Source organism: Hippocampus guttulatus, chromosome 3 (genome assembly GCF_054856545.1).
Source record: "Hippocampus guttulatus isolate MCC_2025c chromosome 3, RoL_Hgut_1.0, whole genome shotgun sequence".
Classification (NCBI taxonomy): domain Eukaryota; kingdom Metazoa; phylum Chordata; class Actinopteri; order Syngnathiformes; family Syngnathidae; genus Hippocampus; species Hippocampus guttulatus.
The window spans coordinates 12,664,621-12,672,374 of record NC_141263.1 but is presented as its reverse complement, the minus strand read 5'-3'; the positions used below and the strand labels follow the sequence as shown (position 1 = coordinate 12,672,374).

Sequence of the window (7,754 nt, the reverse complement as noted above, 5' to 3'; positions counted from 1 at the left end):
ACTACTTTATTTCTGTAATTTAAACAGTATAATTAAAATGAATGACTATTCTAATTTTTGAAATGCTTTGCATAAGGATATCGCAACTGGCTGAATTATCTGGCCAAAACATGGGCACATGACAGTGGGATGTGGTCTTGTAATGTACATTTATATTTCCCTCACGTCTATCTGCAGCCTGCCGAATGAACACCCAGAATCATTCCGAACGCCTTCGGTCACATTTAAAACACCAGCCATCACTGAGGTTGATTTATACTGTGAGGAAGATATTTGTAAAGACAACAAAAACAGACTTAAAGTGTGTTGTTCATGCCAATAGAGTTTGCTCTTGTACACACTCGCGCACTCTTTTACAGCGCTCTCTGAAGGCCCCTTTTGTAGGAGTCGAAATGCCCTGTGAGGACGCTGAAATGTAAAGAAGGCGTTCTGTTCACATATGCAGGCTGCTGCACAGCATCTGTTTAAATGTAAATGACACCGGGGTTTTTAAGATGTGTGTTTGATAAAGATCTGATATTCTAGTAAAAGAGATGCGCAACGTGCAGGCCTTAATCGTCATGAGAGGGCAGCCTCCCGGGGCCTTGCTTGCTAATGAAGAAACTGCTACTCATCTCGAGGTCTTCAGATCAAACACTGGATGTATACCGCATATACATATAGCCATACACCTACTGTATATCTCTGCACATACAAATGTTCTGGCTTCAATCAAATAGAGAAGGCATTTACTGGAGCGGTGATACCATTTTGTCTTCAACTTGGCCTGGATGTGAATGATGAATATGAAAGACACTTGTATGTAGAGATATTTGGAATGGTTTGTTTTAGATAAGATAAGATAACCTTTACGTGTCCCACACTGGGGAAATTTGCAGTTTACAGCAGCAGAATTAGGGTAGGGGTGGGGGGGGGGTACAAAAGAAAAAAACAAAGTGTTGCATGCACAAGTAAATGTTTCAGAAAAAGAGCTGTACACAGTATAGAATGCAATATAAATACAAGATATAGATATAAGCATATATGCAACCGCATATATGCAGCATAAGGTGGATGTGCTATTTACAATGGTTACAGGTTTTATGACATCCTTAGACAGTTCGAGTTTTGTCTGTAGAACAAAATGCCTTTTTGAATGAAATGATTTGTCTCACTACCTTTGTGACCACGAGAGAGGTACACAACGTCAAGTAGGAATGACAAATAACGTCTGCGCAGTTTCAACATTTAATTCAGTGATTACTTCGCTGACAACTATTGGTACACTGCTTTTGGAAGTCACTGATTGAAAGCACAGCACCTTGCACTTTTGTAGCTTGTTGCAGAAAGCTGATGGTCATCCACCAAAACGATTGTATGGTCTGGCCTTCTCCCGACACCTTTGCCTGACATCACACAGCCTGACATCTCATATTGTCTCCCAGTCACACTTTTGACTTCAAAGTCTCTCTCACCCTTGTGTCTCAGGAGGAACGGCGGCACCGCAGCAGCCAGCCTTCGCTGCGTGGCCGTGGTTAACTATGACCGCAGGCTGGGGCACCTCCCTTCATACCGGAGCAGGGGTGTGGTGGCGGTGGTGCTGGGGGGGGGCAGACGGGTATCCTGTTGCTCCACAGCACACCGCCTTGTTCCTTGCCACCACATAACGTGTCCCTTGAAACAGAGGCTCATTATGCACCCGCTACAAGGCCACACTTGTTGAGAACAGTGCCGGCGCAACGATAAGTATACATAGGGGTGCTTGAACAGGTTGAGTATGCATGTCACATTTATCCGGCAACAAAAACGTTTTTCAGCATTCGGAGGAATGAAATTGTAGCGATATGGGGTGAATGCCAGGTGTCGTGTGATGTATTTATGGTGGTAGGGCTTGTAGGGGCTGAACAATGGATGGAATTCAAATCAACGTGGTGATGTCGTGAAACACAATTTTTCAAATCGCAAAGGCTGCAATTTGAAAAATAAATAAATAAATAAATAAAGCACCTCTGCTACATCAGTCGGCTTTACTTATAGAAATAGAGAGAGATACTTATTCTTTCATTCAGTGTCAAGATAAGTTCAATGCTGAAGAAGTGCAGGCCACGTGTTTATATATCATTGTTTCCTGAAAGATGCTCGGTTGAATCCTGTGAAGTTGGCGTAGTGAACGCTGAAAAGATTGCAAGTCAACGTGTTGAGCAAGTGAACTAATTGAAGCGGATCAAGAAAACGTCTTTTCTATTAATTCATGGTTGATTGCCTTTATTTTAAAATTCGGCCTATAAAACTAAAACATTTATGTCAAATGAATCGAATACTGTTGATTGAAATACAGATGATTTTTTTTTGCACGTGTTTGTTGAAGAACTACATGGGAAAAGGACCTGAAAAAAATAAATGCATATTAAATCACAATATTGAGGGGGGGGGGGGAGATAAGATAATATCAACTTTATTTGTCCCACACTGGGGAAATTTGCAGTCTACAGCAGCAAAATTGGGGGGAGGTGGGGACAGTGTTTCATTGCACAAAATAAATGTTTCAGAAAAGAACTGTACAAGTGCAACATAAAATATAGCATTAGCAATATATTTGTAGAATAAATATAATAAATTAGCAATAGCTCAGAAAACACAGCATAAGGCGGCTGTGCTATTTACAATGGTTACAGGTTTTGAAAGAATCACAATGAGATTATTCTTCAATATCGTGCAGCCCAACCTTTACGTCTGCAGGTCCGTTCCCTGTTGAAATGGTGTCGAGCTCAAAGGGAAACAATATGGAGGATTGACTTTATTATGAACAAAGCCTTTGTCAGAGGCGCTCACTCGCTGGGCGCGGGTCCGGAGTCTGGGAGCAGCTTTGAACTTTGCAGGTCAAAGACATCACAGAAGCAACGCGCCGGTTCACATTCATCTTGTTACCTCACAGGGGAGGCCTGTCCCATTTGTCCTTTTGATTGTCCTCCATTTCTTTAAAGGTCTGCCTGGAATCATAGGTCATATAGAGGCTTTTATGTTCTCTAAACAAACATTGCCATCTTATATTTTCGACGAGCGGCAGGACTGCGCAGCTCTGTGAACGCCGCCCGTGTGATTTATCAAACAAAGCAACAGATTGCGTCGTGGGTTGGCTGAAAACAAAGCATGCAAAGCACATTGCACGTCAACAAAAAAGGTGTTCGTTGATAAGACACCCACCGCCGTGTGAAATATGCAAAGCAAGGCCACCACAGAGAATAGTCAAAGTCGCGGCTTCGTTTGATGCATGTGAAGTCCTTTGGTTGCGCGTGTCTTCGTTTAGCTCGCCTGTGGATGTTTTAACCTTCCGTAAAACTCGCTCAAGCACTTCTCTCTCCATCTCTACATCAGAGCAACTTGCTGCCGCTGTTCTGCTTGTGATTTTTTATTCATGACTGTCCCTTCCTTCCACTGTTTACCAGTACCCCCCCCCCCCCCCCCCACCCCCATTCTGGAACTCCGAGACGTTGAAATGAGTGGCAGTTGATGGCAGGTGCCGCTACCGCTTGTGTCTTTCAACGTGTTTTGATGAGCTCAGTTGCTGCTGAAGTGCCTTTGGCAAGGTGTTCAACCCTAATTAATAATGCGGCTGTTTTGGACATGCTGTGTTCTTCAATAACATAAGTAAATATGAAGCTATGGCAGTTTACATTTTCCCTCTATTAGGCACCTGGTCTTAAGTAAACAAACAATACGTTGGGGGATTTCTATCAATCTATCATGGAACATGCATCCTTTGACTCCAGGCTATTATTGCTTGCAGGGACCTGCGTGTGTTGCTGAGTATTGACAGCCTTAGTTTGATGATCTATTCTCAGATGAGAGAGAGCAGACCACAGCGCATTAAAAGCGCAAATGAAACATAGGGTTGCTGCCATGCTTTCGTCTCAGTGTTCATTCGAACCAAAGGTTTGAGATGATTAACTCATTCACTGCCAGCTATTGCCAAAGCCAAATTTCCCAGATTGCCAGCCGTCTTAGAGCACTTCCACTGATCTTGCGAGACCCACAGACTTGTGTCAGTTTACAACATAAGCAGTACAACTACCCAAAAAAAGAGTAGACTCTTTTCTTTCACCATACTTTGGTAATCAGCAGAGAACATGGGTTTCGGAACAAAAAAGTGAAGAAAATTAGCAAAACATTGACTTTGAGGCCATTCTTTTTTGTTATTTTCTATAAAACACCAAAAACGTACTTTGGGAGATGCTGACTCGAGTGTGGGGTTTTTACACGCCGTTTGTCATTTAGTCAATTTAGTCATCTTTCCCACGACTGTGACAAAAATTGTCGACGCATCCAAAGCAATGCAACTCTACAAAACCTGAATTTGGGGGAGACGCTCTTCAACGCGCCGTGAAAAACAGAATTGATGACTATATCAGTCAGGGACAGCAAATGGTTGGATTCCTGTTACGAGTATCCACGGTAGGCATGAATTAATCAAATAAATAAAAACCAGCATGACAATTTCATATCACGATTATCAGAATTTGCGATAATCACATCTCGTAGATGAGTCAGATTTTTCTGTTTGCTGTTGCCGCCTTTGGATTCATTTTCAGGATGACCTTTTCCATATGGACAGAGTGACGCCGTTGCTTATTTGAGCACTCAGTGCAACAAGTGGATAAATTGTCACAAGTTGTCGTGTAGCTCAATTTCTCTATTAATTTGATCCCACCTTAACCCTTTTGTGCACCCTGCAACCTGATAAACTGTCCACTGTAGTAACCACTGTCCCTGAAAGGGTTCATGTTTCAGATGTGAATCGTGACGATCTGTTCTTCAAAATTCGGGATAATTCTGGAGTCAAGTTGTGGGCTACAATTTGGTGAACAGAACAAGGCCTCGGATACGGCCAACATTCTCATACATGGGCCCCCGGCAGTACCATCAACTTTTAATGTGACCTGATATGAGCCTTATTAAGTGCAGCGGACATTGCAAATCAAACACATTTTGTCCACCAACAGGCCAAGGGTTCAGGTCAGTGACACTGTGCCTTCAGAACTGGATCCATTTCTTTGTGTCAGGCAATATGTTCATTAAAACAGCCCATTTCACACTCTCTTAATCGCACTACATACTGTACGTCTTGAGAAGAAACAGCCTGAAGCTAAAAAGTAGTGCATAATGTATAGCTCCAGGTCAGGCTACCCCATGAGGGCGTATGATTGCAACCAAAAAGCATTACTCGCCCAACAATTCTGTCGCAGTGTTTGAGGCATTTATGGACACAATAGTCCAAACGGCAGCAACATTTATTCATCTCTCAGTCCCCAAATAAATGAATTTTGTGAATCGTCTTTTTTTTTTTTTTGAAGAGCGCGTGTGCAGTGTGCGTGTGTGACGCAGCAATTGCACGATAGTGTGTGTGTGACAGCTCACTGTGACACTGCAGGTGTTTAAACTGTGCTGATGTAATTGGTCACAAGGGGAGTAGAAACAAGAGCTTCACAGTCCTTGATTTGATCCCTTGGTTATTGATTTCTCAGTCTGCTTCTAACAGAAGTAATTGCCACATGTAATGTATTATTCAATTACAAGACACTGCCGGCAAGTTTGGGTTTGATGGTCCTTTTTGAATCACTGAGACCTATAGATAATTCAACAATGTGGGCCCATTAAGTAGAGCGAATATTCAAGTTATGCATTAATACGGCCCATTTATTAGGAACTGCGACAGTCGCCAAAGTTTCTCTTTTTCAGCCTTTGTATAGTTGAAAAAACCACCTTTATCTTTGAGTCAGCGTGAGGAATATTCTGTTTTTCCTGACACTAAAACATGGTCGGTATGAGCTCGAGTTTCTCAGGGAAGCCAATGCAATTCGCATTTTATAATGACGACGGATTATTAAATGGGACCACAAGTGATGCATTCTAAGACTAAGCGGGGTTCACTGGCAAACTGATCCCCCACTATGCTTTGACCAAACATTTAATTTCTGATGGTAGTGATCTTCTCAACTGCGACCAGCCTTGGGCTAGTTTGAAAAGGATCCAAGTGTTTTGTTAAATTAGCTGTCTATATCTACATCTGTGAAAGGAAATTAACCCTTTTATGCACCCTGTAACCCAGGGATGGGCAAACATTTTGGCTCGGGGCCACATTGATTTCTAAAATTTGACAGGCGGGCTGGGTCAGCACAAGATACAGTACATATAAAAAACTGCATATGTTGACAGTCCATACCAAACATCAACAGAACAAAAGCATCAAAGTATTAACATACTTTTTTAAATGAGAACAGTGAAACAACTATATTTATGTCCTGTATGAACGTCCAAGTATGTTAACAACATACTTGTGTGACAACACAAGCAACAATATATTGCCCCAAAACTGCAGTATACAGTACAGGTATATGAACAAAATACAGTGTAAAAAAAATAGGACTATTTGCTACAAAATGAGACGAGTATCAGACCTTGGTAGCTTTTCTTTCCACTCACTGACTGTCTCTAACTTGATCACCCCTCAATCACCACACAAGACAGCGTTGCTCAGCTGATGTCGTGCAACCAACTTTTGAAGCCAACCACGGAACGTTTCGAAGTCCTCGATGGCCACAGCGCAATGGAGCTCGCCTTCTCTCTTATCGTCCAGTTTGCGGAAGGTTTTTTTGCACTATAACAAACTATTCCAGGAAATGTTCATTTACTCGACTGTCCGCCGAGCCGCAAGCAATTCACTCTGAGCAGGGAAATTGCCAGAATCGCACTGAGAAAGAATTGCTTTGTTGTTTTTCAAAGTCTCGTAAATTTGAGTCTTTCCAACTCCAAGCGTCTCTTGAATGTTTCGTACTCTGTAACCCGCTTTGCTTAATCGGATGCATTACACTTTCTCTTCCGTGGTCATTACCGTTCCTCTTCGTTTGGATGCCATGATCTACAGGACGTTAATGTAAATAAATGAAATACATTTTTTTTAGAGATTCCAGTAAAACTCACTGTAATAAAGAGTCACTTACGTATAGCCGATTTGGATCCAATGATAGAAAATAGCAGCACGGACACAGTTATTCCTTCGTATCGAAGGGGAGTTGCTTGACTCGGCGCTACTGTGGGCTTCTAGGATCCGGAACTTCCATTGTTATGAATCGATCGTTAATGTAATATAGTAGAAGAAAGTCCATATGAAATGAAGGCAGTCATTCACATCGAATCTTGTGTACCAACCTTTGGCGGGACGGATTAAGAAGACAAACGGGCCCGCGGGCCGCAGTTTGCCCACCGCTGCTGTAACCCGACAACATGATAAGATGTCCGCTACAGTAACCGCTGTCCCTGAAAGGGTTAATCAAAACTGGGGTGCGTTCCTTCAAGGGGTTTCGACCCTTGCCCCAACACAACCTGTTCTGACCTGAACTAAATCAGTGTAACATTTCAGCTACGTTATGCCTGCATAAGCTCAATCGCATCTCGTGTCACAGCAAGCAAGTAAGGGTGAAACAATTTCCAATAAATTGTTTCAACATTTCCCTTAGTATTTCCGTTTCCAACAGTGCGTACAGGCAAGAATGCATTGTACGACGAACGTCTCTTCATATGAAATTTTTGAGTTACGAAACGCCTCAACAGGAAAATATTGCCTCTTGTTACGAAAGCAATTTCAAGATACAAAAGGGAAAAATACAGTACGATCCGCTACTCGCACATCCGAGCTACCTGAACATAACGTTCTTATAGCTGCCCTGCCATTGGCTAACACCTAGCATCTTCCTGGCATCCCATTGGCTAAGAGGGAC

The 7,754-nt window shown here is 42.4% G+C and overlaps 1 long non-coding RNA gene across 1 annotated transcript; it reads right to left on the bottom strand.

Annotated features, from left to right (window-relative positions):
• Nucleotides 1–1,213: 1,213 nt before the first annotated feature.
• Nucleotides 1,214–2,775, bottom strand: LOC147207523 (uncharacterized). Its single transcript, XR_015100380.1, has 2 exons — nucleotides 2,705–2,775; nucleotides 1,214–1,653 (listed from the first exon to the last, which is right to left on the bottom strand). It is a non-coding gene; the product is annotated as an uncharacterized LOC147207523 (long non-coding RNA).
• Between the last annotated feature and the right edge of the window lie 4,979 nt (nucleotides 2,776–7,754).